Genomic DNA, 14,526 nt, shown 5'->3' with positions numbered 1-14,526 from the left:
CGATGTAATTTATATATATAAATATAATGACAAAAACACACACAGCATGCAATAGTTGTACTCACATCTTTTTGTTGCTGCTCTGTAAAGATCCACTCAACTCTCATGTGTACCCAATATATAAAATTTTATATTTATTTAATGATGATAAAATTTAAAAATAAATTATTTAACAAGATTACTCTAGGAAGTGTGTTATTTTGACACTAATTTACTCAAATTTAAATTATTAGAAAAATTTTAATAATTATTAATTACAAAATTTTTACTAACTTTATACCCATCTGATAGTAATCTTTAAATTAGGAATGTTTATTAAAAAATAGAAAAATCTTTTATAAAATTAATGAAGTAAAATTTACTAATGTACAACAAGAAAATTGGTGTTGTGTGTAATGAGAGGAGTCCGCTGCTGTAGACTGAAGATCATGAAGAGACTCTCAACTCTCACATTAAAATAATAAAAACAATAACTTGAAAAAATATTTAATATTTTTATTTTATTATTTCAATAATAATTAATGAAAATACTGACATTAATTAACTGTGATATATTTCACAATCTTTAATAATTTTTAATTCATTCCAAATTTAAGATATATTTAAATAATCTAGATTAATAAAAAGTTGGAAGTAAATATAGTGCAAATATTGATTTTAATCATAAAAATGTAAATTGCTTATTTATTTTTTTAAAACAAATTTTAAAATATGTATATGAATAATAGTGATAAAAGAAACTAACAATATGTGAGAGGAGGTCGCTGCCGTAGACATAAAAAATAAATTACATGCGCATGCTCCATGCAACAAACACTGCCCACTACGGATATGTCAACTACCCTACCTTTCATGTAATAACTACTTACAATCTTTATCATGAAATAATTTATTCATATATTTTTTATTACTTTTATTCACTTAGTAATGAATTTAACTGGGAATTATCAAACAGTAATAATGTGTTTAAAACAAATGTAAAGAAACTAAATCCTTTTAAAAAAACATTTAATTGAAAAATCAATTAAAAATAATAAAAGAATGTAATATCACATTGTAAAGAAAATAGTAAAAACGTGGTTCCTATAACTTCAGTCTACAATGATCTAATATATAGATGTTCATTAAATAGTTATAGCAGTCTAAAATAGTGTATGAAATTTTTATTACCTAATAAAAAATAAACTTAAACATGCAAAATCCAAAGTGGGCAGGCACTATGGTCCGGATCAAACACAATTTTAAAAGTGGTAATTAATACATAATAATATAGTTTTAATAGCCCAATTTGTATTAATAAGAGAATATGCTGAAACAGCATTGATCATTTAATTAAATTAATCGTTAACTTCTTTATTTGTTAAAAGAACATTTTCTAGCAAAACATTGTTTGAGTGAAGGACCATAGTGAACATGCTTAGAACTTGTTCCACTGACCTCGCACTTTATGAGGTGTGTAGTCCCATAGAGTTGGTTGCTAGAGTCGAGGCCTTCTACATGTATTTCTCAGTCCTGTAATACAAATAAATATTAAAATAAAACAATAACAAACTTATATTACAATCTAAAATCCTCATTTCTTCTTAGTACGTCAAAAATATAATCATTAATTATGTTTCATATTAGATCTGGAAAAATATTAACCTTCAGCAAATTTAAAAACCAATCAAAACCAATAGTTCTTTAACTTGCTTCTTTAGAGGCCAAATAAAAGAAAATGACTACAAGACTTCTACTACTATAATGACATTTATTTTATTTGGAGTGTTTCTGATGGGTGGTATGTTTTTAAGTCACTGTCATGTCATATTAATCAGTAAACATATATAATCATTGTATTTTTTAAAAGATCTTCGATATAAAAACAAATTTAAAAAAAAAATGACATTAAATAATATTCCTCTATATCCAGTTCCTGATATTGCAGAGGAAGAACTATTCAGGACATTTTTCCCCAATGAAATACTGATTAGATTTGCTAATTTTTAGTCTCTTAAATACACGGATTATATTATGGAATCTAACTTGCAAATGAGACAATAAAAAAATTTAAAAAGAAATTAGATTAAAGAAATTTCAATAAAGTTTATTAACTTAAATTAATATTAATAATAAAAATATAATCAATCAAATGTTTAGCTAGAACTAACTCTTACCTCGCTCCAGCTCTGAAGGTTGTCCCGGAGACAGGAAAATCTGCATGGAACCGGATGATCTGCGAAGAAGATACAAACTTCTGGCAGATTGCAATAGTTTTGTGTAAATGTTTTTGATCCTGGAATGAAGAAAGGTTTAAATATAACAACACGCAATAGAAGTAGTATTTAAATGCAAAAGCAAACCATCATGACAAGATATCTAGGATTATTAGGTAATGAAGGAGAATGCAGGTTAGAAACGAGTTGGTTTGGGTGGTTTGGAAGTTTATCATGGAAGGATTGGAATCTGGTTCTGGCCAAATCGGCAACATATGAGACATTGAGATCCTTATGGATGACTTGATTTGTGACAAAGTGAGGAGCATTAAGGATTTTATGAAGGATTTTGGACTGTAAGAATTGGATTTGGGAGGAATTTGATGGTTTAGTGGAGCCCCGTTGCTCAACTCTGTATGTCCAGATAGGCCTTGTAATAGTCATGTAGATCAGTCTTTTGTAATGAATTGGAAGTTTAGACTGTTTGTCTAGTAAGTGCTGTAATAGTTGGAATTGAGCAGTTACCTGTATTTTCAGTCTTGTATGAGGATTCCATGTCAGTCGTTTGTCCAAAACAATTCGACTTAAAATAAACTCTAAATTAAGATGGTAAAAATAAAATTTATAAGCCTCCTTATATATTAAATTATTTATTTTAAAAAAAAAACTTATTTTATTTTTGTCACTTTATTCAGTTTTCTGAATACTATTAAATAAAGTTTCTAATAATTATAATTGCAAACATCACTTTCAAAAGTCTTTTTGACATATACAGTCAGTACCTCTTTTACATCAAGATCCTTTATTTAGAATATGGTACTTGGTAAATAGTTTCATTATACGTTTACAGTAACACATAAAAAAAGTATTTAAAAATAAATCAGGACATTGCAAAAAACTTACTTTATTTACACTGCATCCATTGTTACACTGCTTAATATGAAATCCTTATTCCCAGCTGGACAACAAATGGTATGACAATTTGCGGAACACCTCCTAGGAGATTCTATGACTCACTTGACAGAAGAAAGCTCTTCTTGGTAAATGAAACGCTTCACACTCTTGATGATCGGACAAACTATCTTCTGAAGTCCATCTCATCCCTCTTGAGCAGTGAGCAACTTCTTTCTTGTAGGATGGTCGAAAGGATCCGACTCTAACTCTTTACTCGGTCCGTACAGGGAAGGGCACCATGATTACCAATGTTCTTCAAGTTGTTAATCTCCTAGGAGTTCTTCTTTCGGGTATCTGTCTTAGGTGCAGATAACTTGTACCACAAAGGGTGTGAACATCAGTGAAGATCCTATGAAGATATTCTACAATGCACTCGACAGTGGAAGATCTTCTCAGTAGACGCAACGATTGACCATCTTCTATAGTTCTATTCATTCCCTTCTGAGTATTGAGCCATCCTCGATTTTGCAGGACGATGGGAAGGATTCGAATTCAGCACTTCTGTATTGAATTCTTCTCGAAAAGGATCCGTTGTCTTCAGCGTTCTTCAAGTCCTCAACTTCCTATGGAATCTTCCTTCTCACCATCACATCACATTTCTCCTCTTCCCGAATTTCCTTCTCTTTAAACCTATTCTTTCTCTCAAAGCTAATATTATCCGACCAGTTGTCCCGTTCTATCAAGAAAAGAGGGTAATGTACTGTTGAAACTGAGTTATTTTCTTATCAACGCTTACAAGAAGGAAATTATAACTATATTTTTAAAAATGGTAACCGTAATATCCTCAAATAAAATAAATAATTTAATTTTGCTCTCCATCGTGTGGTCATAGTGATAATACATCACATTCCGTATCTTATAATTTTATATCTATCAAGGATCTCGATCAATCAATATTTTTCCTAATGTACAGGGTAAGGTAACAAAATAATGTTTATTAAAAGTATTTCAAGGAAGTTATATATTTCTATTGATATGGAAATAGAAGTTGAACTTTTCCATTAGTCAATAAAAATAAAATCCGTAAATCAACACTACTGTAACGTGAGACTGTATCCCCCGAATATAATACAATCGGAAACGAATATAGATAAATAAATATAATACAATATTATAATCATTTTCTTAATTAATTTTTTCTTAGGAACACAGCCCCATTCTCAAGAGCCAGTAAAACACCAAACCAGGTTTATGTTTGAGGTCACCAGGTTTTAGGTACCCCTCAAATTAATAAAAATACCTCTCTACTATATCTAACTTGGTTTGATTTCCTATAGCACCTGAAAAATGAAGTGTTGCACTAAGACTAACGAAAGCCAGTGTTGGGTTGGGAACAGCATTTTAATTAATACTGAATTGCTTAAAGGGGATACTCCTGACAGAGCTCTACAACGGATGGGGTAAGAGTAACTTCGAGAGAAAGAATCGATCGAAGGAGAAGGAAATCCGGGAAGAGGAGAAATGTGATGGGGTGAAGGAAGATTCCGTAGAAGCAAGATTCAAGTCGAGGACTTGAAGAATGATGAAGACAACGGATCCTTTTCGAGAAGAATCGAACACAAGATCGAGGATGGCTTACTACTCAGAAGGGAATGGATAGAACTTCAGAAGATGGTCAACCAGGTCTTCCAGAGAGCCAATCGTTGCGTCTGCAGAGACGATCTTCCACTGTCGAGTGCATTGTAGAATATCTTCATAGGATCTTCACTGATATTCACACCCTTTGTGGTACAAGTTACCTGCACCTGAGATTGATGCCGGTGAGAAGAACTCCAGGGAGATTAACAACTTGAAGAACATCGATACCGCGGAGTTCTTCCCAGTACGGACCTAGTAAAGAATTAAGAGTCGGATCCTTTAGACCATCCTACAAGAAAGAAGTCGCTCAATGCTCAAGAGGGATGAGAAGGACTTCAGAAGATGGCCGGTCCTCAAGAGTGCAAGTGAATCGTAGAATCTTCTAGCTGGTCCTCCACAAATAACCTTGCAATGTGTACTACCTGCTAGACCTAGTTTCGCAACTTCCAATCAGTCGGCATTGCGGTACTAATTCGTAGGTTCTGAAAAAAAATAAAACAAAAGATAATTATTTATCTATAACAAATCATTGTGATACTTTGATAAATCTCAATGTCTATGTTTATGAACATACTAATAAATACAATTTATATTTATGATATTGATAGTACATTTATTTAACCATCCCTATCACTAGATAAACCCGAGATAGGATTCAGAATAGCATATTTTGTAATGTTTCGAAACTATGTAAATCGATATTGTTATATAACTATCTAGTTATAAAAAAATATATTTTTAAAGATTTATTCAGTAATGTACTTTTCAGTTCTGCGTTAAAAAAAAAAAAATTGCATCCACATAGTATATAAAATACTGAAATAATTAGATATAAAAAATATTTATGAAAAATAAAGAAAAAATAGTTGTGAACATTTGGTTAAGAATGATCGTAATAGTACGTTACGTCAGTATTTTAATTCATAAATATAGATTTCTATATTAATAGTTTAAATATTATTGATTTAGAAGGGTACTGAAAACTGAATTTAAAAAAACAGGATAATGTAACCAAAGTTGCGAAAATTAGTTGTATCAAAAATTAAATTTAAGTTAAATTAATAATTAAAAGATAAGTTGTTATTTGTTCAATCGTAACTTCTTGATGATAAGAAGATAGTTGACCGTAGATAATATATATGAGGAGAAGATTTAATTAGATAACTTAAATTTAATTTTAGCTACAACTAATTTTCGCAACTATGGTTACATTATCCTGTTTTTTATATTCAGTTTTCAATACCCTTCTAAATCAATAATATTTAATCTATTAATATAGAAATCTATATTTATGAATTAAAATACTGACGTAATAAAATAAGTTATTTCAACATATTTGTGTTATATTCTGACCGCACCACCAACAATCTTCTCCTTCCAACTTCTTGTAACTAAATTAGCTATCAGCTGAGATAAACAACTAGTTACTTTTTTAGTTATAAAGCATAAACAATTAAAAATATAGTCCACATTATAGTATGTATATATACTGTTAATTTAGGTATAATTTTAGCTACAGCCAATTTTTTACATATAATGTACAGACAGTGTTCGCCACACTAAGAAGAGTATAGACTAAAAAAAAAATATATATATATAACGGGAAAACTTCGACGTGTTGCCCACAAATTAAATTAAATATAAAAGTATTATATAATTCATTATATCATTTTCAATTGATACTTATATCTATGATTACGTGAGATAGATCTTCAACAAGAATGATTGGATTACCTAAGTCCTAAGCTACAGAGAACAGTTTGTCTCAACGTTCAATGTAATTGTATTTATTTAAAATAAAGACATCTCTTTAATTTTTATTAATAAATAGAACAATGGTTAAATATTTACGAGACTGCGATAAGATTCGATTTAAATATTAGGCAGTATTATTTAATTTATTCTATATATTAATTTCGTTGAATTATCTTATTTATAAACTACGCAAGAGTTGTATTAGTTTCTGCAATAAATTTCCCTTATAAAGATCAACTATAATAATTATTGGAAAATGCATCACTACAGAGGTTGGAATAAACTGAATGTGGTATGAGAAAAAAATTAACCGACTATTTTTTTTTTTTTTTTTTTTTTTTAATTTACGAATCATACAAAATTTGTAGTACAAGCTTGTACGTCTGCAAGTACACGAAGAATTTGTTAAACTGGCTAAATCTATTATTTAGAAACTTTATCAGTATCTTACATCTAAATACCAGAGGAAAAATTTGTTTATTTTTTGCTAAATAGATTAAAAATTGTGGATCATTTGTAGATAAAATGAACTCATGATATAAGTAATTATTATAATAATTGGTGCGCAGAAGTGGGCTTATATCACAATAAAGAAATGCATTTATTTTTCAACACGTAATAACATAGATCAATAAACATTTTATCATATCAGTTTGTATATCGGGTAATTTACAAGTCAAAACTATTTTTTTTTAATTCTGTAACTACCTCGTTTCGAAATTTCAAAAGAAGTATAATGTTACTTCATTATATATGAAGTTTGAAGATAGTAAAGTAATATATAATCCCATTACAACAATTAATTATAATTATTATTGCGAAGTGCGCCGGCATAGAGCTGGGACTAGACTGAAGGCGAAGTACAGGATACTCGAACATGCACGGACCTGTAGAGTCCGAAGTTCAATGTAATGGGATATGAGAAAATAAAATGTACAGTTGAAATTTAATTTACCAATTATAGATAGTAAAATCATTTTTTTTTATTTAATAACACGTAATGAAACAATTGATAATCATTTATTGTAAACTCTTAAACGTATACCAAGAATTGGTTAATTAAAAAGAAGGAAATATTTTTTATTTATAAATATTACCAGCATTTCATTTCTAAATAGTAGGATTATTGTTTTATTTTCCCAGACGTCGAAAACTTTGATTCATTTTTAGGTTGAATTAAATTAATTAATTAAGTAATACCTGTAATAATTATAGTGAAATATAACTTTTATTACATTAAAATAAAAATATGTAGTTATTTTTTAAACAATTAAAAGATTGATTGGTAAACTTTAGTGCTACATGCCTATGAATAAATCAAGAATTTGTTAAATTTTATTTTTTTACTATTATTTATTACAGTACCTTATTTGTATATTGGCGAGAACTATTTTGTTATTTTCTAAGATACATAGTTCATTCATTTTAAGTTCTTAATAGAAGCAATAAATTCCTTTTATAAAGAATAACTATAATAATTATTGCGATGTTCATTGGTACAGAGCTGGGACTAGACTGAGAACAAAGAGCATTGTGCGAACCTGCACGGACCTGTCGAGTCCAAAGTTCAAAGTAGCCGTTGAGAAAATAAAACGTTTAGTTGCAATATATTTTAATTTACGAATTATATATGTTAAAACGACTTTTTATTTATTATCTAACACATAATAATAATGGAATAATTGTTTATAAGTTGAGGTACATGATTATGTAACAAGAAATAATAATAATTTTAAATGCACTATATCATTTATTTAAAAATATTATCAGTACCTTATTCTTAAATAGTATAATTGTTTAAATGATGTGGTTTTACTTCCTTGGATTGTTTAAAAATCATGTTTCATTTTCAAGTGGAATTAATTCTAAATATAGGAAATAATTATTGCAGTAGTGGGAATAGTAAATGAAAATGAGGAAATTTATTCATTTTTTTTTTAAACATATTAAAGAACAATAAGTAAATATTTGTGGTAAATTTCAATGAATAAATCAAGACTGTTAATTTAAAACCCAATATTATTTATTAAAATATTTTATCAGTACCTTATTTATATGTCATATTATTAATCGTAAGTACTTAGAAGAATTAATAAATTTCTTTTATAACGAATAAATATAATGATTATAGAGAAGTGGACAAGTAAGAGAGGTGGGACTTGACTGTACGAAGTACAGGACACCAGAACTACCACAGAGATGACGAATACTAAGTTCAAAGTAATGGACTATGAGAAAAGAAAAAATATTATTGAAATATAATTTTATTTAAGGACCCGGGTTCAAAAATTGTTTTCTGTTACACTGTAGCCGTGAGTCAATCCTGTTAGTTCTGGAGCTCTCCTAGCTTCATAAATAGGGTACACTTAATTGGGTAACAATCTGACGGTCAAGCATGATTCTGACCAAATCACCCTTGACCCTTCATGGACTGTAGTGGTACAAATTTTAATTTTAAATTATTATTTAATTTATTATCTAACAATTATTGGAACAATTTTTAATGATTTGTAGTACCTCCCTGTACGCACAATTGGCCAATTATATTAAGCCTTCAAACCGTTTTAATCTATTTAGCACAATCAATGTAGAATTAATCAGGAATAATTAATAATACTCTAAAATTTAAATATTTTTTTTATAAATTTTTAGATTGATGGTCTCGATCTATAACAGCCTTTGTTATACACAAACCTTCAAGCGATAGGAAAAAATGTAATATTTTTGACCAAATTAGCATATTTGTATATATTAATTATAGGCTAACTAAATTAATTTACGACAATTAATTAACTACCGAAATAACAATCAATATCCTTTATTTAAAAATAGTATCAGCATCTTATTTCTAAATATTAAAGAAAATATTGTCAGATAATTTTTAAATTCAGCTTCATTTTGATATGTTATGATAAACACTTGATATAAACAGTAATTATAATTATTGTGATGTAGTGGGTAGTATATGAAAATGGCATTTCTTTATATTGCAACACATGTTAGAACAATTGTTAAATATTAGTAGTACACGCTTGTTCATAAATAAACGACCAGTTTAAAAACTAATATTTACAGAAAATAATTATCTATCACAGGCGGATTCGAACCCGAGAGACAAAGAGTTAGTATCATAAAATAAGAGAAAAAAAACCCTGCAGATTATTCGGTTTATCGTTCGAGTCTTTGAGTCAATTATTTATTATTCATTATCAGAATAGATATATTTATTTATTGATAGATATTACAATCTGCCACACAGTTGTGGGCAATAATTATTAAGTAGAAATGTTTTTACCATGGGCCACATTAAAAAAAAAATAAAAGTTTTTCCAGGGAAAATTTGGTTTTTGTGTCGCCACATAATTCAGTTGTATGACAACATTGATTGGTGTCATAGTGCGTTGGCAAAGTAACTTTTCTTTACTCCATTTGATATTTCATCTAAAAGATATGTATATTCATTTCATTAGTTGTTTTGTGATTTTGTTTATTTATCATGAATGCAAGCATTAAGCAATATACCTTAAAACTTTACTCGAAAACTAACCCAAAAAGACAATGTCACATTGTACCATAGGACGTTGCTATATACTGAAAATAATTAACCATGAAAGGAATATGGTCCGGGTGCGGTCAAGAAAAACTCAAATAGTAGAAATATACTATTTTAATGAGCCAACGTTTCGCCCCACGTTGCAGGGCTTCTTCAGGGCTAAAAAAGATACAAACACATAGTTACAAAAGTATAACAATATCCGCCGCAGTGCTCGTCTGTTTAACCGCCACTTTTGTAACTATGTGTTTGTATCTTTTTTAGCCCTGAAGAAGCCCTGCAACGTGGGGCGAAACGTTGGCTCATTAAAATAGTATATTTCTACTATTTGAGTTTTTCTTGACCGCACCCGGACCATATTCCTTTCATCTTTACACACGGTCAATCAATAATCTTCCAATATGTCCGAAAATAATTAACGCGTTCCCTATAAGGCGAGGATCTTACCTGTTACTTTTCAGGTTTTGAGATACATTAATAAACAAACTATTTTTATTTTATTTATTTTTTTTTATATATATTCGGGCATATCATTTAACAATTTTCCGTTTATCCTGTGCTATTGTGTTAATCAATCATAATTAAACATGCTATTTAGATAAATATTGCCCAAGGTACATAGAGAGTCACCCAAGGCATAATTACATTAACTGTACCTAGAGTCATTACTTACTCATTAAAAACAAATTGTTTGGTCATAATCTGAAGACAGAATACTCTAGGAATCACCAAATCATCCACAAAATACGACTAACAACGCTCTATCTCGAACATTTGAAAATTGTTGTTACTTCAGAAGTTATAAAGGATTGAAAAACCGGCCCATTGTACACTAATCTGCCCAAAATAAAATATCTGGTGTTTAGATACACAAAATGTACACAGAACAAAGAAGAATTAATAAATACAATAAAGTAGTTTTAATTAATTAAAAAATAAGAATGTTCTTAAGTATAAAAATATCTTTTGTTTATTAATAAAGGAATATCGCACACACTTCGTTTCCACCACAACATATCATGACAAGAACTTGAAAAGTGAATAAGAAATACATGACAAGGGCCCAGACACATTGTGACCCGAGATGTGAAGCGTAACTGACAAGTCCTGTGACGGATTCGATTTAGCGTGACTCAATCTTGAGATCAATGCTCACTCTTGAGAAGGGGTCGCGAAGATGATCGCACGGGTAAAATCCGCACCTCTGAGGCCGTGTCCTAACTGGACGCAGCGCGACCTGGCGACTGCGACGGTCGCTTAGGCGAAGAAATCAAACACAGGCAATATAGTCCAGTGTTCTAATTAAACACTTGAAGTTCTAAAGGGATATTAAACTATATAAGGGGTATTCATGATTTTTAATTTAACATGCTAAAGCGTGTTAAATGGAAAAACTTATGTTCAATGGAAAAACATGTCCTTCTTTTCCATGTTAAAATGATATAACATGGTTGAGAGTCTGTTACTAGGTCTGTTAAATGGAGAATGACTTCACGCAACAGACCAGCTGAGCTCGTCAACGTTTTGTTTGTTAATTATGAGAGATAGTTGACCGTGGATGATAAATGAGGAGAAGATGGTTGGGGGTGACTAACTTATTTTAATGTGCCGACGTTTCGGCTAGAGTTTCTAGCCTTCTTCAGGGCTAAAAACAAAACAAGATAACAACCACAGTAAGTATAGAAATATAAAAAAATAAAAAAGAAAGTATAAACAAAATAATTTTACACATACAATGAATAGTTTTACAAGATAGAATTAATAAAATTAAGTGATGAGAGAAGCGGGAAATAAAATGTAGACATAGGTAATTGAAAAAGTGGGTACAATAACTTAATTAAGCAAATGAAATAAAATTAAAGTTATATAATGTAAAGAAGTATGAACATATTATTTATTATTAATTTGAAATTTAAATATGGAAAGAAAATGAAAATAGAGAGGAAGAAAATATATGTAACAATAATAGATGATAAAGAGGCAAATTATAAGTATAGTGTACAAAACTTATAACGCGGGCAGGAAAAAGGATAAAAGTGGAGTAAATAAGGGGAAAGAGTAAAATAAGATAAAAGTAAAATAAGGGGAAAGAGTAAAATAAAGAAAGGGGAAAGAAAAACAAAAAAGCATGAAAACCAACCTGCTCGCTGAAAAGTTGAGCACCTAATGTTCGGTCGTAGCGCAAAATGGTCAAACTGAGAACTAAAAAAAGCCATTGTTTTGTTTGTTGTGTTAGATTACTTGCTCGTAGTTTGTGTTTTACGAGTATAATAATGTAATGACAGTTGTCTTAGTTCATCTTTATTTTCTTCCTCACAAGATAGAAGATCAACAAGACACTCAATAGCCAAACTTTCACTTGTCCTTAAATTAGATATGTTGTAATAAATTAATTTAATCAAAACTTAGAAGTAAACAATAACATGAAGTTTTGGAAGGAAAGGTTATAAAATAAGTTGCTCAGAAAATCCACCAGGATCTCTTATGCATTGAACATTCAACATGACTCTAATAGGGCTGTTCACAATCCTATACATATAAGATTTAACATGGTAAAACATTTTAAATTTAACACAACATAATTAATACTTCTATTAAAGGTCAAAACGGCCATCATCGATCCACTGGTCCAGGTCTAAGAAAAGATCTGAGAAAGGATAGATCTACAGTAGCCTCAAATAATCCCATCGATCCAAGATAATGTAAAATTCCGGATAAGAAATGATGTGATCAGTGAAAAAATATTGATATTAAATTAATGAGGAGAAAAAAATTCCAAGTTTTCAAGTTAGTAGCTTTCTTACCCTTTCTGATAAATCAGTTATTTCACACCAATGTTTGATTACTTTAATGAAATCTATGTATAATTACTAGTCAAAACTGACGAGTCTGCCAAGTATAGGTAGGGGGAATAAAAAATGGCGGCTGTTTCAAAGCGATAAAAAAAACTGATTTTTCATTCGGAGCTCTATATCTTAAAAAGTAGGAACACAAGAAAACCTAAGAGAACATCATTTAAAGAAGAGTAAATTTGCTAAAATATGAGCCCTAATAGAGTTATTTACGTTAAATAGTTTTCGAGATATACCTTTTTAAAAAGCAACATTTCATAAAAATTTTGTATGGGACGTACTGAAATATCAGTAGTTAGTGAATTAATTTTGAGAAATCTATATCTGAAAAACCATTCGACGTACAGATGTCTATTAGCACTCAAATTAAAGCTAGCTTAATGGACTATTAATGCAGTGTAGGACATTCATCTTCGTAGGAGTAATAGTTTTCATGATATTTACTAAAATAAATTGATTTATAGTTGTTCGGACAAATTTTCATTTGCCAAATTTATATTCATATGTGAATATCATAAACACTACTACCCCTACGAAGACAAGTGCCATAAACTACTTTACAGTAAGTTAAATTTCCTTTATTCTGAGTGTTGGCAGACATATGTGTGTCTTATGGATCTAGAGATATATTTTTCAAAAATCCAACATTTTATGCGAAAAACTAGAAATTAACATTTTGTGAGTTTATTTTGTCATATATCATAAAAACTACTACTCCTACAATGATAAACACAATTATCTATTTTGTAGTAGATTTAACTAGCTTTAATTTGAGTGCTGGTAGACACCTATGCGTCCAATCGTTTCTGAAATAAAGTTTTTCATAAATCAAATTTATTGTCCGAACAACTATAAATCAATTTATTTTAGCAAATACTATGAAAACTACTATTCCTACGAAGGTAAACTTCATAAACTTTTATATAGTCCATTACACTAGCTTTAATTTGAGTGTTACTATACATCTGTACGTCACACAGTTCCTGAGATATTGATTTCTCAAAATAAATTAACTAACTACTAATCTGTCAGTAGCTTTTTAAGAAATATTGATTTTTAAAAAGCTATATCTCGAGAACTATTGGACGTAAATAGCTCTTTTAGGACTAATATTTCAGCAAATTTACGCTTCTTTAAATAATGTTCTCTTAGATTTTCTAGTGTTGTTGATAGTTTTTAAGATATAGAGCTCCGAAAGAAAATTTAATGTTTTTTTAAGGTTTTGAAACAGCCAATATTTTTTATTCCCCCGACGTATACTTGGCAGACTCATCAATTTTGAATAGTAATTATACATAGTTTTCATTAAAGTAATTAAAAATTGGGGTGAAATAACTGACTTTTTTCCTCCCCGGTGCTACTTTTTAAGTACCACCTGCACTTCAAATTTCAAAATTTTCCATTAATTTTATTTTTTATTTATTTAATATCATTATTTTTTTTATTTATTTATTTATTTTTTTTGATAACCGGGAGTCATCTGAAGACGGACTATTTTATCCGCGATGATTCCCGATTTCTATAGAAGCCCAACTAAATGTCAGTGATTGCTCTAGCGGTGTGAAAAAGGAAATTGTCAGTATTGGGGGATATGATAGTTGCACAAGAGTCATTACAATCTGAATAGAGCGACCTCGGT

General features: G+C 29.6%; 1 long non-coding RNA gene across 1 annotated transcript; it reads right to left on the bottom strand.

The window, feature by feature from the left end:
• Positions 1 to 1,382: 1,382 nt before the first annotated feature.
• LOC106692366 (uncharacterized) lies at positions 1,383 to 3,268 on the bottom strand. The gene is made up of 3 exons (XR_001344951.2): positions 3,099 to 3,268; positions 2,157 to 2,275; positions 1,383 to 1,512 (listed from the first exon to the last, which is right to left on the bottom strand). It is a non-coding gene; the product is annotated as an uncharacterized lncRNA (long non-coding RNA).
• Between the last annotated feature and the right edge of the window lie 11,258 nt (positions 3,269 to 14,526).

The sequence above is a fragment of the Halyomorpha halys genome, unplaced genomic scaffold, assembly GCF_000696795.3.
Source record: "Halyomorpha halys isolate HHAL.00 unplaced genomic scaffold, Hhal_1.1 Scaffold54.1, whole genome shotgun sequence".
Classification (NCBI taxonomy): Eukaryota; Metazoa; Arthropoda; class Insecta; order Hemiptera; family Pentatomidae; genus Halyomorpha; species Halyomorpha halys.
The sequence above is the reverse complement of the archived record's forward strand: the minus strand, read 5'-3'. Positions and strand labels throughout refer to the sequence as shown.